At 45.0% G+C, this 17,615-nt stretch overlaps 1 long non-coding RNA gene and 1 pseudogene across 1 annotated transcript; one reads left to right on the top strand and one right to left on the bottom strand.

Moving 5' to 3' along the window:
- The first annotated feature begins 1,742 nt into the window (after nt 1-1,742).
- LOC125538775 lies at nt 1,743-5,645 on the top strand. Its single transcript, XR_007296510.1, has 5 exons — nt 1,743-2,206; nt 3,065-3,122; nt 3,326-3,644; nt 4,685-4,755; nt 5,320-5,645. It is a non-coding gene; the product is annotated as an uncharacterized LOC125538775 (long non-coding RNA).
- Nucleotides 5,646-8,614: 2,969 nt separating this feature from the next.
- LOC125538764 lies at nt 8,615-9,673 on the bottom strand (annotated as a pseudogene).
- Between the last annotated feature and the right edge of the window lie 7,942 nt (nt 9,674-17,615).

The following is a 17,615-nucleotide window of genomic DNA, read 5'->3' as shown; positions in this document are numbered from 1 at the left end:
AAGCGCTTTGGTCAGACGACGAAGATATGGCGATAAATGGTGTTATCTTCAAGGAGATTAAATATTTTACTCGGCTAAATTTTATTTTTTTTCCACATTACTTTTTGCCCAAGAGCATGTAATAAAGTTGCCGACGCTCTAGCGAAGTATGGTGCAGGGGCAGGGCCATCATTCCCAGCTTTATGGCCAAATGGTACCCCTGATTTTGTGCAAAACTTGGTAGCCAGCGATTCTGCTGAGCTCTTTGGTTAATGGAATAAATATGATTCCAGTTTCAAAAAAAATTGATTCCAATTTGCTTCTGATTTAGTGCTTCCATCTATGATACCTTCCGGGATTGATACTTTTGTTTTCTTAACTCGATCTATTTCCCACATATGTGCTCCCATAAACTCAATATATTTTGCTTCAACAATAGCCAAAGTAGTTTTTGTCTAACAGAAATTCATTAGGAAATATGTGCCCACTATAAACGTTTACTCTGTATCTTCAATGAAGCAAGAGTTTGTTTCTGGCGACCAGAAAATTTGTTTCCATTGAAAGGAAATTTGCATCAATGGTCAACAATTAAATATGCTTCCACTCAAGCATAAAATGGTTTCCACGGTACCAACTAGATTGTTTTCAAACGAATCCACATAAAAGCCTAATACAATTAAAACAGAAAAAATTAATCTTATCCAAGGTCCATGTCTAAGAGACTAAGGTGTCTAGGAAGTGAGGGCATTCTCTTGGGCCGCGGCTGCACAATAGGGAATGTGTAGGCGAAGGATCACCAATGAAAGTTGTCGCCATTGTGGTGAGAGCAAGCAGCAGGGCTGCCGATGTAACCGATTGACCACTTGGTTTCATGGTTGCGTGAGCTAGAGCTCACACACCCTAGCATGTGCCGCAATGCGTCCATGTTGTTTAGTCGGTGGAGTACTTAGGAAAACGCCATCCTCAAGGGCGGCCTTAATCGCGGTCTCCCCCTTGTCTCCACCACCTCCTCCACTGCCTTGAGATCGACACCGGCAACATAGTGAGGAGGGGACAATATGACATGCTTAAGAAACTAGTGATACGTCACTACACCATAACACTTAATTGGGGGCTATTAACTGCCGGGAGAAGTATGTGAATAAGAGTAAAAGATCTGCCGGGAAGCTCGTTATTGCCGGTAGAAATACTTCAGGTCAGAAAAACTGCCGGTTAGAACTTTAACAACAGGGGCACAGAAACTGCCGGGAAGTGTGTCCACGTACAAGGGCTTATTTTCTGCCGGAAGAAGTAAAGCACGGCCCATTTTCTGCCGGGGACAATGTCTTTGGCGCCACACCAAAATGTTCTGGGCCGCGAATCAACCTGCCGTGGTTGAGATGGTTAGGCGGATAGTGGTATCCCCAATCCACCAGGGTTTAAATTCTGGTGCTCGCATTATTCGTGAATTTATTTCAGGATTTTCGGCGATGCGCTTTCAGTGGGAGGAGACGTTCCCGTCGACGACGAGGCGCCTACGGTGGCTTCGTAAATCTCAAGATGATATGCCGACTCAGTCTCTCGAAGGTGCTCATAGGGGTAGGGTGTGTGTGCGTTCATAGGGGTGAGTGTATGCGCGTGTATATGAGCGCCTGTGTCTGTACTGATGATAAAGAAAAATGTTCTGGGCCGAAGCGCACGCAAGCAAAGGCAAGCCCGCGAGAGGCTAAAATTTCGGCACGTACCCTTCCAAAAATAAAAAAACGCGGCCCCAATCTCTCAAATCGACCCATCCTCCAAATCACCCCAAATCGACTCGTCCTGCCCTCACTCGACCGCCATCACCCCCAATCGCGACGTGCCCTCGCCGCCGCTGCCGCCGCCAACCACCGCATACCCCGCCTGCGCCCCAACCACCGCCAACCACCCTCCACCCTGGCGTGGCCACTGCCGCCTTCGCCCCCAACACTCCACTGCAGTCTGCAGCGCCACCGAGGGCCGAGCACCCAACTGACATAGATCTAAGCCGCCGCTGACCGGACCCGTGGCCGAGCCACTCCACCGCCGACCACGCTCCTCTGCAGAATGCTCCATCGCTACAACTGTACTCCGTGATCTTCCTCTCCCAAGAAGGACTTGTCACCCCAGCAGCGAACGGGGCCGCCTCCTCCACGTTCTCTCCCCCATGCAGCGGGAAGTCCGTCCCCTCCCGCGAGAAGCTCTGCCTCCTCAACATCCTCTCCCGATGGTAGACTTCTGTCCTGATTTTTTTTGTTACTGATGTTTACGCTGAACTTGTTTATGATGGTAGCTCTCCCACGTTTTGTCTTACTATCGTTATAATCTTTGATTTATTTACAGTGCATTTTTTAAGGCGATGTTACAATTAGGAATTCCTTTCCAGCCTACTGGTCAAACAGGTCCAGTTTACCTCTCAAGAAATTTGGCAACTAGTTGAAGCGTAGTATCTTGATAATCAACTAAAATTGTCCACTAGGATGACTTTTTCTCACCATTTAAAATTGATAATCAACTAGCAATGTACAACTAGAATCTAAGCAATGCTACTTTTACTCACTCCTTCAAAAAATGTTACTTGTACTGAATTTATCGGGTATTATACTGTGTATAAATAAGCGTAGTATCTTGCGGATTGTTATGTAGATGGTTTGAAAACTTCTTTCTGGGTAATTTAGAGAAGTCAAAGCACTGAACGGCATGTCATAGATGATTATAGCAGGCCTTTAGATCCAAGGACAATGACAATTGGTGATTAACAAGTGCATACCTTAGAGTTGTTAACACCTGGCTAAGTTTTTTAGTCGACCTTCAGAGCTCATTTTAATTTGAGATGAAACAAAACTAGTTATTTTAAGCCTTCAGCCCGCTTGCTCTGTCCACCTAGCTAAATTGTTTGATTCCTCAAAGTAGTAGCTTGTTTTTTTTGTGAAATCTGATTTGTGGACAGAACAAATGTTATTTTTTATTATATAGATAACTATATTCTCATGGATGATGTAGCACATGGCCATGCAAAGCTTCTGTTCTTAAGATTAAATTTACCTATCATGGTTGATTGCTTAACAATATGCTTCTATGTTTGCAGCTGTAAGTTGATAAGTCTGTGGCAAAAGAAGCAACGCGACCACAAGCAAACTGAGGAGGTAATATTCATATTTCTCTTGGCTATTGCTAAGTGATACTATTTCTATGTTTTTGCTGTGTTTATTTGTTCCATTTGATTTGTCTCCTATGCATATTATTTAGGATGTAACTTTTTTACCTTCAATTGTTTGTTGTACAGTCCCCTGGTTCTTTAGTTTTGATATAATTTGTACTATCTTATAATGGTTCATTTGAACTGTAGTGAAGTAGATAGGTGCTCGCATGTTAGTCGCCTTTGATGACATTTTGACTTGGTCTTTCCTCTACTTCAAGTACCTCTACTTTGAGCACGTTGCTCAATCCAAGGCAAGTTCTTTATCCAATTTTCTCCTTACAAATAATGTCTAATATTTTGAACAATTACACTGTGTTATCTGTTATGTGCATGTGGGGGAGAGGATGTGTACGGATCTGACGAGCAGCAAGATTACAGGGGTGGATATATGTCTGCAGTAGAGCTCCTATTTGAGCCTAATGCACTATGATGCGGTGGCTAGTACTCTGGTCTGAGTCATGTTCAGGTCATATGCATCTCCTTTATTCTTTACTTCACTGTTGTGTTGTCTGGTTCAATTTGAAGCTTGTTCTTCCCCAATGAATTTCTAGAGAGTTCATCTGCCTTGATCTGCCCGGTCAGGCTACCGGCTGCCACATGGGAGGCCCGACGCCCCCGTCCCCTCGAGTTCTGGTCCCGCCCCCTCGAGCATATCTGTGCCCCCTTGATCTGGCCCATGTAGCCGATCCTCAGCGGCGCCAAAATATTGTAGCGTGCCCATCTGTTCGAGCAAAGGACAACTAGCTAGCCAAGCAGTCAGTATTGGTGCAATTTGCTGATGGCCCGTTGCTTGCACGCGGCGCTCTAAGGCCCTCGTGAAATCAAACAAAAAAACAGAAAAAACGCATCACTCAGTCTCAGGGTGGAGCAAAAGAAAAACCCGCATCGCTCAGCCATTTTTGCTACCGATTAACTCACGTATAAACAGATAATCCTACAGTAGTAGGTATATAAACGGATAATCCGACAATAGTGAGAACTGGACTGAAAGTTATTGTAATATCTTATTATTAGAAAAAAGTTTTATGTTGGCTGTTAGAGTTACAGAGGACCATTCCATGATTTAGATTTAATATGCTGCCGATGGAAAATAGTTGAACTGATAGTGTTTTGCATATCTGAGCCACATACATTGTCCAAAAAATATAGGACAACAAGTCCAAATTATAAGTGACCCAGGGAGGATAAAGTGACATGGATGACTGATTAGAAGATGCAATGGCAGTGGGCGTGATGGATGAAAAAGAGCAGAGTGTTAGAAGAAATAATGAGGTGATAAGGTCTCGAAATGTTCATTATCTCATGGAAGTTATTAATGTGCTATGTAGCCAAAAGGTTAACAAACATATATATGTGCATGTACTCTAGGTTGGCCATTTGAAACGTGTTCAAGAACATGTTATTAGTTGGTAATAATTATAGTTCATTGTTTATTAATAAATTTCATTGCTGCAGTGTACTCCTTTTGATGAACTCTGATAGTGATTATTGCCTGTCCACGTACAGATAATTTTAGGGCTTCAGAATTTTGACAGGAGCAATGTTGGATCTGCTGTCACAGATGTACATACAGTGTGGTACACTTTTTTCATGCTCTATTACTGTATAGCTCTTCCACATATATGAAATAATGTTGAAGTTCTGATTTCGGTTGATGGACGACAAGTGAATGATGTAAATGAAACATTCATGGACATGAGTTTCTTGAAACATATCTGAATTGTAGTTTTGAGTTCTTCGTATGTTACATAGGGAAGTAGAAGAAAAATTGGTTATATCATGTGTTAGGGGATGTTCTATGTGCAGCTATCTATTCCTAAATTGGTCCAAGACTTCATTTTCTTCAAGCATGAATAAGAAGAAACAAATAAAATGGCGAGTGGACAGACTGATCCTGTGTTGCTGCTGATGCTACTTCTTTTCCTGTCATCATCTTTGCTGACCCTCCTCTACACGCTATGCTGATGGTGGTGGTGCTGCTGCCGAGCTGCGCCTCCTCTTCTCATAAGAGTCGTTCTTTTGCTGATAGATAGAAGCACTAGATTGTGCCTTTATTAGTCGCATATTTATATTTAGCAAGTGATTATTTAGCATGCAGATGCACTTTGGACTAACCTGGAATCTCACTTTACTTTTTTCAGCTCAACATTATAAAGAAAGCCTTGAACACATCTCATGAAGGCTTGACAAGATCTTGAAGTGTTGGAGGTTTGGCAAGATCTGCAAGGCGTCCATACTTGGTTTTTTTTTTTACTCATTTGGTGTTTGTTTCAGCACATAAGCTGATGTATGCTCATTTTGGATGTGTAGCACATCTAGAAACATGTCCATTTTTTCTTTTGTGGCACAACATCCTTAATGCATCCAGAAACATGTATTTGGTCGCTTATCAAATGAAGCTTAAGGTTTTGGATGTGGCTATTATGTAACTTTGATTGAAAACTAAGTATATATGAGCTGTGATATCTGTCCTAATTGTCCGAACATACTGAATGTATATTAAATTATGGATAAGCTGCGTAGAATTTTTTTTAGTGAAATCAATGTGATGGCATGTTAACTGCCGGGTTAACATGTTTCTGCCAGCAGATTAATTGCCGGTGACTAGTTCCCGTGTCATGATCAATCTGCCTGGAGAAACATAACTGCCGGCAAATAAAATAGACAGACAAACTGCCGGGACAAGTAATCCCTGGCAGCCGTGTTTGTGGCAGTTCTATCTGCCGGGAGAAATTTCCTCCCGGCAGTTTATCTGCCGTCTTTAGTGCATTCTCCCGGCAGAATACATGTTGTTGCATCCGTGCTGTGGTGTAGTGCGTGGTTGGCATTGTTCGGCGCAAAGCATCTGCACACCACGAAGCAACGATTTGATCTATCACAACATACATGATAGGCAATGGAAGCATAATAATATTGAGATGAAGAGAAAAATATATGTTGTAGGGAACATATTCACAACATGAAAGTAGGAAGCATGGCTTACACAAAAAGCAATGAGTCAATCTTTCACACCATGCATGCAGCTTTCTTTAAATTTAAATGGTGTTTGCTTTGTTACAGTATGTTTCAGTTGTTCTTCTCAACTGAGAATGTCTGCCCATGTCCAGGTTTGGCTACTGGAGTTCTGAATCTCGCCATTTTCGCTCCTCAGGTTGACCCTTATACCTAGAATGATCTCTTGTGTCATGCATAGTCGCTGAACATGTCCTGACCTTTACGACTGTCGACCGCATTCTACTTTGCAGATAGTAGTGTCACTCGGAGCAAGTCCATGGGACAAGCTTTTGGGGGGAGGGAACGTCCCTGCCTTCGCCCTGGCCTCGATCTTCTCGCTGGCAGCCGGAGTGCTCGCGGTGATCAAGCTGCCCAAGATGTCGAACAACTACCAATCCGCCGGCTTACACATGGGCTGAACCTCGGAACCCAGAGCCCGAAGCCTGCTGCTGTGTGATGTTCAGTGCCAACACTGCTAAACCTCACCCTCATTTTGACATTCGTTTACATATGGAGATGATCCCCCCCCACCCCCCCCCCCCGTTAGATACACAGTAATAAGATTAAAGATGAGATAGAGATTAGGACAGAGAGGTACTTTTTAGGCTTGTGTGTATACAAGTGTCCCAACTTGTAAAAGATGTACACTTTTTTATACTGTATATTATTGAAGATTGCAAAACTGAACTGGAAAAAAAAACTCATCAAAAAATCAAATTGAATACAGACATCTAGCCATAGATGTGTTCCAATTTTGAAAGCTCAAGCATCAGACAACTCAATTGAAACTAATGAAATGGGTGTGTATAGGTCTCAGTCGATTGAGACTTAACTAAATTTCAGTCAAGTGCATATAGTATATGGAAAACGCTTAAATCCATCTGGCTGATTTCTAGGAGAGAAATCAGCCGCCTCGTCTGCATGCCATGCGTCCACTCACGTTGTGCATGGCTCGGTGAACTGCCCAGCACCACGTACCGCATCTTTCTCCTCAACAAATCTTATCCTCACGTGCTTCTTCCTCCCGCTCGTACTTTCTTTTCCACACGAACGCCATGGCTTCTGCTAGCTCTGTGTGACCCGTCTCCTCCTCCTCCTGATCGGCGTTTGTAAGACGGCCTAAGGCTTTTGCTGCAAGCCTATCGTGGGTGAGCGCAGGGCTGCGAAGGCCGCCGGGGCTGCGATGGTGGCGCTACCGCGTGCAAGGCGTGCTGCGAGAGGGCGTCAACGTGGTCACCAGGTTGCAGTATCATCCTTGCTGCAAGGGGTCGCACGTGCTCTGATGGAGCTCCATCGAGCTGCACGATGTGGGATGGAGCTACAATGGAGCTTCATCGGTGCTATGATGAAACACTCGCTGGACTGCCGAAATATCTCCGGCAATGTTGCATTACCGACGCTGCGATGGAGCATCGTTGGGGCTACCGGGACATCGCCGGTGCCGCAATGAAGCATTTGTCGGACTGCCAGAACATCACCGGTGCTGCAACCGAGCATCATCGGCGCCCTGATGGTGCATCGTCGGACTGCCGGGACATCGCCAGTGCTCCGATGAAGCATTTGTCGGACTGCCGGAACATCACCAGCACTGCGATGGAGCATCGTCGGGCTGCCGGGAAATTGCCGGTGCTCCAATGAAGCATTTTTTGGACTGCCGGAACATCACCGGCGCTGCAACCGAGCATCACTGACGCTCGATGGAGCATCGTCGGGCTGTCGGGACATCGCCGGTGCTGGAATGAAGCATTTGTCGGACTACCAGAACATCACCGGCGCTGCAATGGAGCATCACCGACGTTGTGATGGAGCATCGTCGGGCTACCGGAACATCGCCGGTGCTCCAATAAAGCATTTGTCAGACTGCCGAAACATCATTGCGCTGCAACGAAGCATCACTGGTGGTGCAATGGAGCATCATCGGGCCGTGGGAACACCGCCGGTGCTGCAACAGAGCATCGCCGAGTCGTCGAAGCATCATCGGCGCTGCAATGGAGCATATGCGGATGGTCGGAGCATCGCCGGTGCAGTAATGGAGCATCAAATGGTGCCTGAAGGGGTGATCACAGTAGAGGCGTTGCTGCAACCTCGGAGCTCGTCGGCGCTACTGACGTGGTCAATGTATGCCAAGCTCCTCGGCCGTTTTGTTGTGAGGTGACGAGCTACTGTGGTCGCTGCAGCCTGAGGGTTGCAGCTGGTGCTCGCCGGCGAAGTGCTGCTCTGGGTAGAGTTACGTGTGTGTGACAATGCGTTGCTGTCTGGAGGCTGCGGGGAGACGTGCAAGTTGGGTTTGAAGTCATGGCATGGTCGAGTCTCAGCGAATCCAGCGGCCCAAACCATACCATATTGACTCAAATCAACGGTGGGTGAGGCGGCTTATTTCCCACTAGCATCATCCGGATGACACCTAGCAGGCGCCATATAGTATATGCAGAGAAAAAAAACTGAAAATAATTTTTTTGTATGAATCTCAGTGCAAGATCAGTGGAATATTACATCAGCTAAGACATAATGAAGTCTAAATCGACTGAGACTTAGCAAACTGTAATGAAATTTGCCGACATAATCTAAGTTTGTTCACACAATCAACGGAATTGAAACAAAAGATTACTAAAAGCTAATGAAAAAAAATCCAATCGAAGCCTCATGCTAGAAGCAATTTATCGTATTAGTCGCTGTAGAAGCTACTTGTGTTCTTCTTGCCATCCTTTGATCTTCTTGTTCCTCCGCCTGCGCCGGTCGGCCTCCTCCAGCGTGTCCACCCGCTCGGCCAGGGCCCCGATGAGCGCGCACTGCTGCGCGCTCTGTTCGCACAGCGCCGTCACCATCTCCATCAGTTTCTTCGCGTCCAGCCTGTCGGTGGTCACTGTCTTCTTCTCCTCCTGTGCCTGTTCTTGCTGCTGCTGGGCTTTGGGTGGTGCAGGGTCCTCCTCGCCGGTGAAGACGTCGCTGTCCCCCGTCGCCACCATCTCCCACTCGCCTTCCGCCTCCGAGGCCTTCTCGCCTTCCGCCACCAGTTCGGTCTCGGTCTGCCCGGCCTCGTCGACGACGACGGGACTCGCCGCATTATCCTCCATCGCCGCGGTGTCGGTTGCCTCGGCAACCAGAAAATCCGACGCAGTATTGTCCTCAACCGGCAGATCCGGCTCCATCCCGCTCTCTGCTTCTTCCTCTGCATCCTGAACTTCCGGCGCATCGGCGGTCACCACCGCAGGGGCGTCCTCGAGCGCGTCAACAGCGTCCTGGAGCGCGAGCACGCGCCTGGTGACCCGCCTCCGGTACTCCCGGGCGCCACGCACGCCGTCGAGGCGCAGCAACAGCCGCATGAGCTCCTCGGCGTCGTGGAAGAAGGCATCGGCGGCAGCGGGGCGGTGGTAGTAGGGATCGTAGCTGTAGGGCGAGGCGGGGTAGCCATAGCCGTAGTCGTATGGGTCGTAGCCAAAGAACGCCATTGATCCGTGGCAGAGATTGGGAGAGATCGATCTAGGTGGTTGTTGACCTTATGTTGGGATTCTGTTGTTGACGGCCGAGCAGAGGGTATTTGTAGAGGGACGAACACGGTTCGAGGAGTCGGAATATTCTGGATAATGCTTGGGGAAGGGGCTCGAAGCATCGGGAATATAGCGCCGTACCAGGGCCGGCCCATATATAGGAGCGAAAATATTAGAGGAGGTGCGCTGACCCTTTCAAACAAGAAAACTCGAACGTGTCGTTTGGTTCCAAGGGATGAGAAAACCATGTCGTTTGGTCCGCTGTGTACGTGGACCTTGTCCACATCCTTTGTTCATCTCAGTAAATTCATAGATCATCCATAGTGTTCATTTACTTACCTCTAGACTCTAGTATTTCCCACATTTCTTGGTTTCAAATATTGCATGCATTTTTCCCACATATATCCCTCGAATCACATCTTCATTTCTATTTTTTAAACAGATCTTTCTAATTTAAATATTTTTTAATGTCCCTACTTTTCCGGGTTTTAGTTGCATGAGGCCTTGTACAATGGGAGGTGCTTCGAGAGATGCTTAGAAAAATAAACCGGGGTTTTTGAAACACCGGCGCCTATTTCTACAGGAAGCGTCTCTCCTGTACAAATAAGCACTGGTGCTTAAGAAAAATATAGTTTATTTCTTTAATCACCTCCCCTAAGCACCTTTCATTGTACAGGGCCTGAGATGTCAAGTTTGGTTTTTCCTGACTTGTCGCCATGCCATCTACTTTTGTGGCTCAAACCACCTTTTTATGTGCGCCCTAGGCAAAACCGCCGTAGCGTATATATGCTATAAGAGGAAATAAGTTAGTGATACCTAAAATACAAGAAATGCTAACAGGGGAAAGTTTTGGACCAGATCCCAAGCTCAACATGTGGCTATGATTGCTACATCCACAAGATTGTTGCATGGGACAACACTATTCTAATCCCAGGATTAGAATAGTTATTTGGATCACAGCAGCCCCTATAAGGGCCCGACAGGGCCCTCCCGAACTCCTGAAGTGCCGCCGGCCCGACCAACGGGATCCCGAGGCCGCCCTGACAAGATCCACCAGACCCCCCCATCCCGATCCGAGCCGCCCCAGCCCCCCTCCTCGCGGCTCCTACCCTCGATCCCCGCCCCCCCGTTGTTCGCCGCCCTCTCCAGCTCCTCGCCGGCCGGATCCGGCGCCTCCCCTCCATCTCAAGCTCCTCGCCGACCGGATCCGGCGCCACCCCTCCGTTGCCACCTCCTCTCCAACAGCAGGCGCGGGTGAGCGAGCGACGGCGGACGCGGGCGCGAGGGAGCCCGCGTTGCCTGGAGCCGGCGAAGCCGCCGGATTTCTGAGACGAACGGTCGCCATGGACTTCCGGAAGCCTCCTCCTCGGTCCATCCTCACCGCCCAGCGGATTAGAAGAGCAGATGACGGCCCCGACGCAAGCTACGGTGAACGTCACGGCTAAGGAAGCATCTCGGCGGCGGAGGCCGCATCAGCGACGCCTTCAAATCTACTAAAGGTAGATGAACTTCCTCACTCTGCTTGCCTTCTCCTTCAATCTTGCCTTGCCTGACCTTCTTTCTTCGTGCAGATGAACTTCGCGCCCTTTGCAAGACAAGGATTGCCATGCAATTCCTCTCCTAGCTCCCCGACGAATTGCTCTCAAGGTGGCCTATCTACTGCTGGAAAAAGGTTGGCCGAACTTCTAGCCAGGGTATGGTTGAACTCCCTTCTGCCTATTATTTTCTTATAGCCATGTGAAGTTCTGGTAGTGTGAAAAGCCATGTGAAGTTCTGGCAGTGTGTGAGCCTCAGTCCAGGCTACAAAACAATAGAAAATCTACCTGCATTCACATGTGAAAAGCCATGTGAAGTTCAACTAGTAAGTGAGCCTCCGTCCAGGCTACAAACAGAAGAACCCTTGCCTGCATTCACATGTGAAAACCCATATGAAGTTCAACTAGTAAGTGTGCTAGAGTTCAGGTCGGTACGTAGTTGGTTGTGTGCAAAAAATAAAAGGAAAAGAGATACATATGATCACATGAAGGTCAGGTTGGTATGCACTAGTGGTTCAAGCATTCAAAGTCATGAAGGTTCAGTCTTTTTTTTACTATAGACAGTATTTCCCCTTTGCAAACAAGAAGTTCAGGGTGTCGACAGTGCTCAGTTCAGGTACATATAAGTAATCATATAGTGTAGAATTAACAGAATGTGAGGTTCATTCTGTGAAGGGTGCTAAGTTCAGGTACAAAAGTATTGGCAGATGCTCAGCTCAGTTAAGAGTGTGATGCCTGTCCTAGGGGAAAAATATGTACATGAACACCACTTTTATATCAGAAGTTCGGGCTGCAAATAATGCTAAGTTCAGTTACAAAGGTATAGGCAGATCTAACTTGTGTGCTAATAAACATTTTTTTTCTTTTATGTCAGCAAGACGAGAGACGAATGAAGAAGCTTAGAAGTTCCCAGCACCAAGTACACAATCCTAAGCCTGTACGCGTTGCACCACCCACTCAATGGGTCACACCACAAACGCACCAACATCATTGCCAACCTGCTCTAGTCCAAAAATGGATGACACCCGAAACACATGGAAACTTCCAAGATGCTGGGTCACAGCACTATCCGCACAACTTTGTGCCTCCACCTAATTGGGTGACGCCGGAAATCCCCCGCGGATTCTTTGTATCCACCAGCAGACTCCAAAGCACGCCCATGGAGGAGGGGTTAGCTCAAGTCCTGCGTGTAACTCTGGAGGTTATGCTGGTGTGCCTCATCAATGGCAAAGCGAAGCAACTAAACATGATCCCAGGACAAATCCAACAGGAACACACACACACGGAGGAGAGTGCTCTGCACACTACCATTGTTGGATCCTGCTGCTACTGCTACAAGTCAGAATTGTACGGGACATAAGGTATATGGATTGCTTCACAAAACAAAAGAGCAAACCAATACTAGGATGGCAATACCTCCACAACCACCTCAAGCAAAAAAGACACAAACAAGAGAGAGGCCATCTTCAGCCCTCCGTACTCCTCGTGATCCACTCCTGCATCCTGCTACGATTACTCCGCCGTGTCCCATCCCAGAGGGACAGCATCAGACTCCGGTGGAGTTGCGATCATACACGCACGTAAGCGAAACAAAAATATTTATATACGCATCTTGTATTATCTGCAAATTTTCTGCTCCCTCCATGATAAGACATTCATAGACTGCATTTTAACGTGCCGTTTGGATTATTTTTTCTTTTTCTGCAGATGTCGGATCTCCCGGATTATCTAATACGAAGACTAAAGATGCGATTCCAAGATGTAGAGAAAGCAAGGGAATTTTATAACAGATACGCCATTTTGGAATTAGGAAGACGGGAGGGAATGACAATCACAAGTATTTTGTTTGCGGGTTCTAAGGAAAACACACAACTTCTGTTTCAGAGGCTGACAGGCAGCGAAACAAAACATCGCAGAGGACAGGCTGCAAAGCAAGAATGAGGGTGAAGGTGCAGGAGGATAACACATGCGTGGCAGTGGACATTGAGTACAATCATAATCACCAACTCATGCAAACTGACGACATGCTGGTATTCTTGCACTCACGCAAGAATTATGACCCCACTATTTTGGAGTACGTAAAGCTCCTGCAGTACCATGATGTCAAGCACACAACAATCATGTCCATGCTGTCTGAAAATGAAGATGGGAGCTACTTCCTAAGCATGACCGGACGAGACCTACTAAACCAGTAAGTATTCAAACATCCACATACTGCAATGTACATAGCATCCTAAGTCATAACCCTTTGCTAGCAAAAATAACAAATGCATGTTTGCATGTAATTTGCAGGAAAGCCATGAATTCAAGGAAAGATGATTTGGATGATGTATTGAAACTTGTTTCATTCTTCAAATACATGAAGGCAATCAATGATGAGTTTTTCTATGACATACAAGTAGACAAGGACAAGTCAATTAAAAACATTTTCTGGTCCAATGCAAGCTGCCGAGGAGCGTATCAAGACTTTGGTGATTGCATAACATTCAACACAACTTACAAGACCAACAGGTTTCATATGCCTCTGGGAGTGTTTGTTGGAACAAACCATCACTTGCAGTCAACAATATTTGTTGTTGCCCTGATCAGAGACGAAGATGCAAAGTCATTCAAGTGGCTGTTCGATACATTTGTATGGTGCATGAACAACAAGCACCCAACTTGCATTCTAACAGGTGGGTTCAAAAAAAACTCTACAAGTTTCATCATCTTTTCAGCCTATGGGTCTGTACTGGGTATATTTGGTTTTATCTGAAATAATGTAAAGCAAGCAGTTCAACCAATGTTAGCACAGAAGTCCAACTAACAGTACAAAGAAAGCAAAATTACCTATCAAATGTTTAGGAAAAAATTAGTTATGAATGTGAAGTTCAAATACAGGAATCATAGAAGTTCAAAGGACAAAAGGTGTAAGAAAAAATATATGTAACATGTTCAGAAAAATATAGTTATTTATGTGAAGTTCAACCACTGGTACCACGTAAGTTCAAGAACACTGCTTTAAGAAAATTTTGAGTGTGACACTACTAGGTAGTCCTACTGCTACATGTGAAGTCAAGCACTGGTACCACAGAAGTTAAAGAACACTGTTGTAAGAAAAAAATACATGTGACATTTTTAGATAGTCGTACTGCTACATGTGAAGTTCAAGTACTTGTACAACATAAGTTCACCATCAGTGCAAAAAGAAGAAAGTTTCATTTTTTTAATTCATGCAGACCAGTGACTGTCGATGGCGAAAGCTATACCACAATCATTTCCAAACACCGTCCCATTGGCACATCATGAAGAAGTACAGGGAAGACCTCACGTTGCTGTACAAAAAGTATAAAACATTCAAAGAGGAGTTCACAGCTATATTAAACTAGCCGCTGATGCCAACGGAGTTTGAAGCTGCCTGGGCTGAACTCGTGCACAAGTACAACCTGGAGAAAGACCAAATGATGATACAGCTGTGGAGTGATAGGAAAATGTGGATTTCAGCATATTACAAGAACATTTTCTGTGCTAGAATGACTTCCACACAACAAAGCGAGAGCATGAACCACGTGCTCAAGAAAGGGTTTGTCAAGGGGACCCAGAACCTGCACAAGTTTGCTAGGCGGGTAAATGCTTGCATACAAACTCGGATGCAGAAGGAGAACGAGCAGACAATGACCAACATGGTATGAAGACAAAAAACCATCATATTGTGTTTTCCTTCAACATGTGCACTTTGAATTTTAAAAAATGAAACCCATGACTTTGCTTCGACTGAAATCTTATTTTTTGACATGTGCAGACCAATCCTGTGACAAAAACAGCTTACGGCTACGAGGAAGACATGTCTATCAAGTACACGAGAGACGTGTACACCAAGATGAGGACTAGGATGAGAAAAGCCACGCTATTTAGCGCAAAACCTACAGCAGAGCCCACTAAGTACCTTGTGTACTACCACAACAAGGTTGGCCATGATGATGAAGAAGATTTTCCTGGTCAAAGCATGAATTCCAGGTTGTAGCTGGCCCAAAGAATGAAATATACGAGTGTGAATGCAAGCATTGGACACACACAGGTGAGAGAAAAACAAACTCATTAAATAGCTAAAGTAGTAGTATCATATCAAAAAAATATGAAACTCATTGCTGGCTCACAAAGATATTTAATTCTGCATTCATCACAAAATGCAGGCCTGTTCTGCCTTCACATCATGAACATACTAGACTACCTGAAGCCTGACAAATTTCCACACAAGTATATCCTAAAAAGATACACAAAGACTGCAAGATCACAACCAACATTTGATACAAGGGACTACAACACAACTGCATCGGATGGCAGCTCAAGACTATCGAAGCAAGACACCTTGCTGCAGCTAAATTTGATGGTTAACAAGAAAGCGATGAGATGTGACCAACCATATGACAGAACCTTCTATGTTCTCAAGAGGCTCGTGGAAGAGCTTGATGCAATACATTCAGCAAATCGAGCGGATGCTGACGAAAGGATGGTTGAAGAAGATGCTGAAATTGAAGATGACCTTCATTATTATGAAGCTGAAAAGCTCCAAACAGCTGCTCAAGCAAACCAATGCAAGCAGGATGTTGACCAATTATTGCAGCAACGGCAGGAGCAGACGATGAAACTGCCGCTCTACTCTGAAACAAAGGGTAGGAAGAATATTTCTGCGGCTATGAAAAGTGACAAAAGAGCTCAAATAAAGGTACCATCTGCAGAAAGAGTGGTCATGCTCGATGAGAACGAAGTGCCACTTGGACACAGGAAGTGTAGTGTGTGCAAACAGGTTGCACGACAAAACAAACTCACATGTCCAACACTCTTAGAAGGAAACGATGCTGAGGAGGTCAAGCAACCCAAAGTTCAAAAACAGCAGCCCAAAGTTCTAGAAAGCAAGGGACGACACCCACAGAAAGCAAGTAGCAGGCTTTGTAGCATATGCAAGGAGTATGAACCACACAATGCAAGAACATGCCCGAAGCACGCAGATGCTGAAAAGACAAGCAAAAGACCAGAAAAGAAACAGAAAGCTTAAACTAGAGCCGGCAAAAAGAAAATAGTTGAAGAAGAACAGGAGGAAGAGGAAGACACCATCGAAGAAGACGAAGACGAAGAGGAAGAGGAAGTGGAATGTGAGGAGGAAGAGGAAGAGGATGATGAAGAGGAAGAGGACGATGAAGAGTAAGAGTAAGAGGTACATGTCAAGAAAAAACCAATACAACCAAAGCCTAGGAGGAGCGCAAGGCTGATGAACAGTTAGACTAGGTTAATTAAAAAAAGCAAACTTATGTCATGTCAATCTGCAGAAATATTATTCCACTTTTGAAAAAGTATCTTAGGAGAAGCTTACTTGAACTTTTAATGATGAAGTTTAAAAGAAATTATACAGTAGAAGTTCAAGTTACTGCAGAAGTACTAGTATAGTATAAGAGGAGGTGCTGGTGATGTGAAGTATGAAAGAGCAAGCAGTAATAAAATGAAAAATATACAATGTGAAGTTCAAGTAATATTACTGCAGAAGTCCTGCTATATTATGAGAGGAAGTGCTGTGCTGGTGATGTATTCCATGCTAAGTGCAAGCAAGAATAAAAATGAAAAATATACACTATGAAGTTCAAGTAACATTATAGTGGAAGTTCTGGTATATTATGGCAGGAGGTGCTGGTGTTGTATTCCATAATAGAGCAACCAGCAAATAATTATACAGTTTTGGAGTTCAGGTTAGCTTATAGAAGAAGTTCTGGTATATAAAATCGATGTAGGAAAAAATATGCTTAAAAAAAATAAAGTTTTGCCGTATGAACTTAGGTTAGCAAGCCTAAGACAACACGCTCAGATATGAAGTTCTGTTTGGATACGTGCAAAAGTTCATGTACAATGCCGGCAAAACATAAAGAAAAGTTAAGGAGTGTATCAGAATATTTTTGCACAAAGTTACGGTTGAAATCCATTCGCAGTTGAAAAATCACGAAAAAACAAATATAGATTCTATGCAAAAGCCTACGTAATGGTTGCGTTGAAAAATAACAATACATTGCACAACATAGAAAATGCTATCCATCTGAAACCAGCAGCCCAGCCAGATCTCAAGCAGAAGTTCAAATCAAAATATCATATGTTGGGGCCCAAAAATGAACAACACAAAAAAACAAGCAGTTCAACCATAGCCGAGGGAGAAGTTCAGGTACACCTGTTGGGGGGGGGGGAACATACAACACATGGATACTGAAAACGATGCAGTACATTGAAATTCACAAGCCAAATCATTCTTCACACCAAATACATTTGTCCACAATATCATAAGCAATAGTGCTGCAACTATAGATACACAAATCACTAAAACATTCTTAAAACCAAATCTTTACGGAATCGTTCCAACCATTATCAAACCTAAAATCTATACGAACTCAAATCTGCACT

This window comes from Triticum urartu, chromosome 1, assembly GCF_003073215.2.
Source record: "Triticum urartu cultivar G1812 chromosome 1, Tu2.1, whole genome shotgun sequence".
NCBI lineage: Eukaryota > Viridiplantae > Streptophyta > Magnoliopsida > Poales > Poaceae > Triticum > Triticum urartu.
This window is presented reverse-complemented; position numbering and strand designations above follow the sequence as displayed.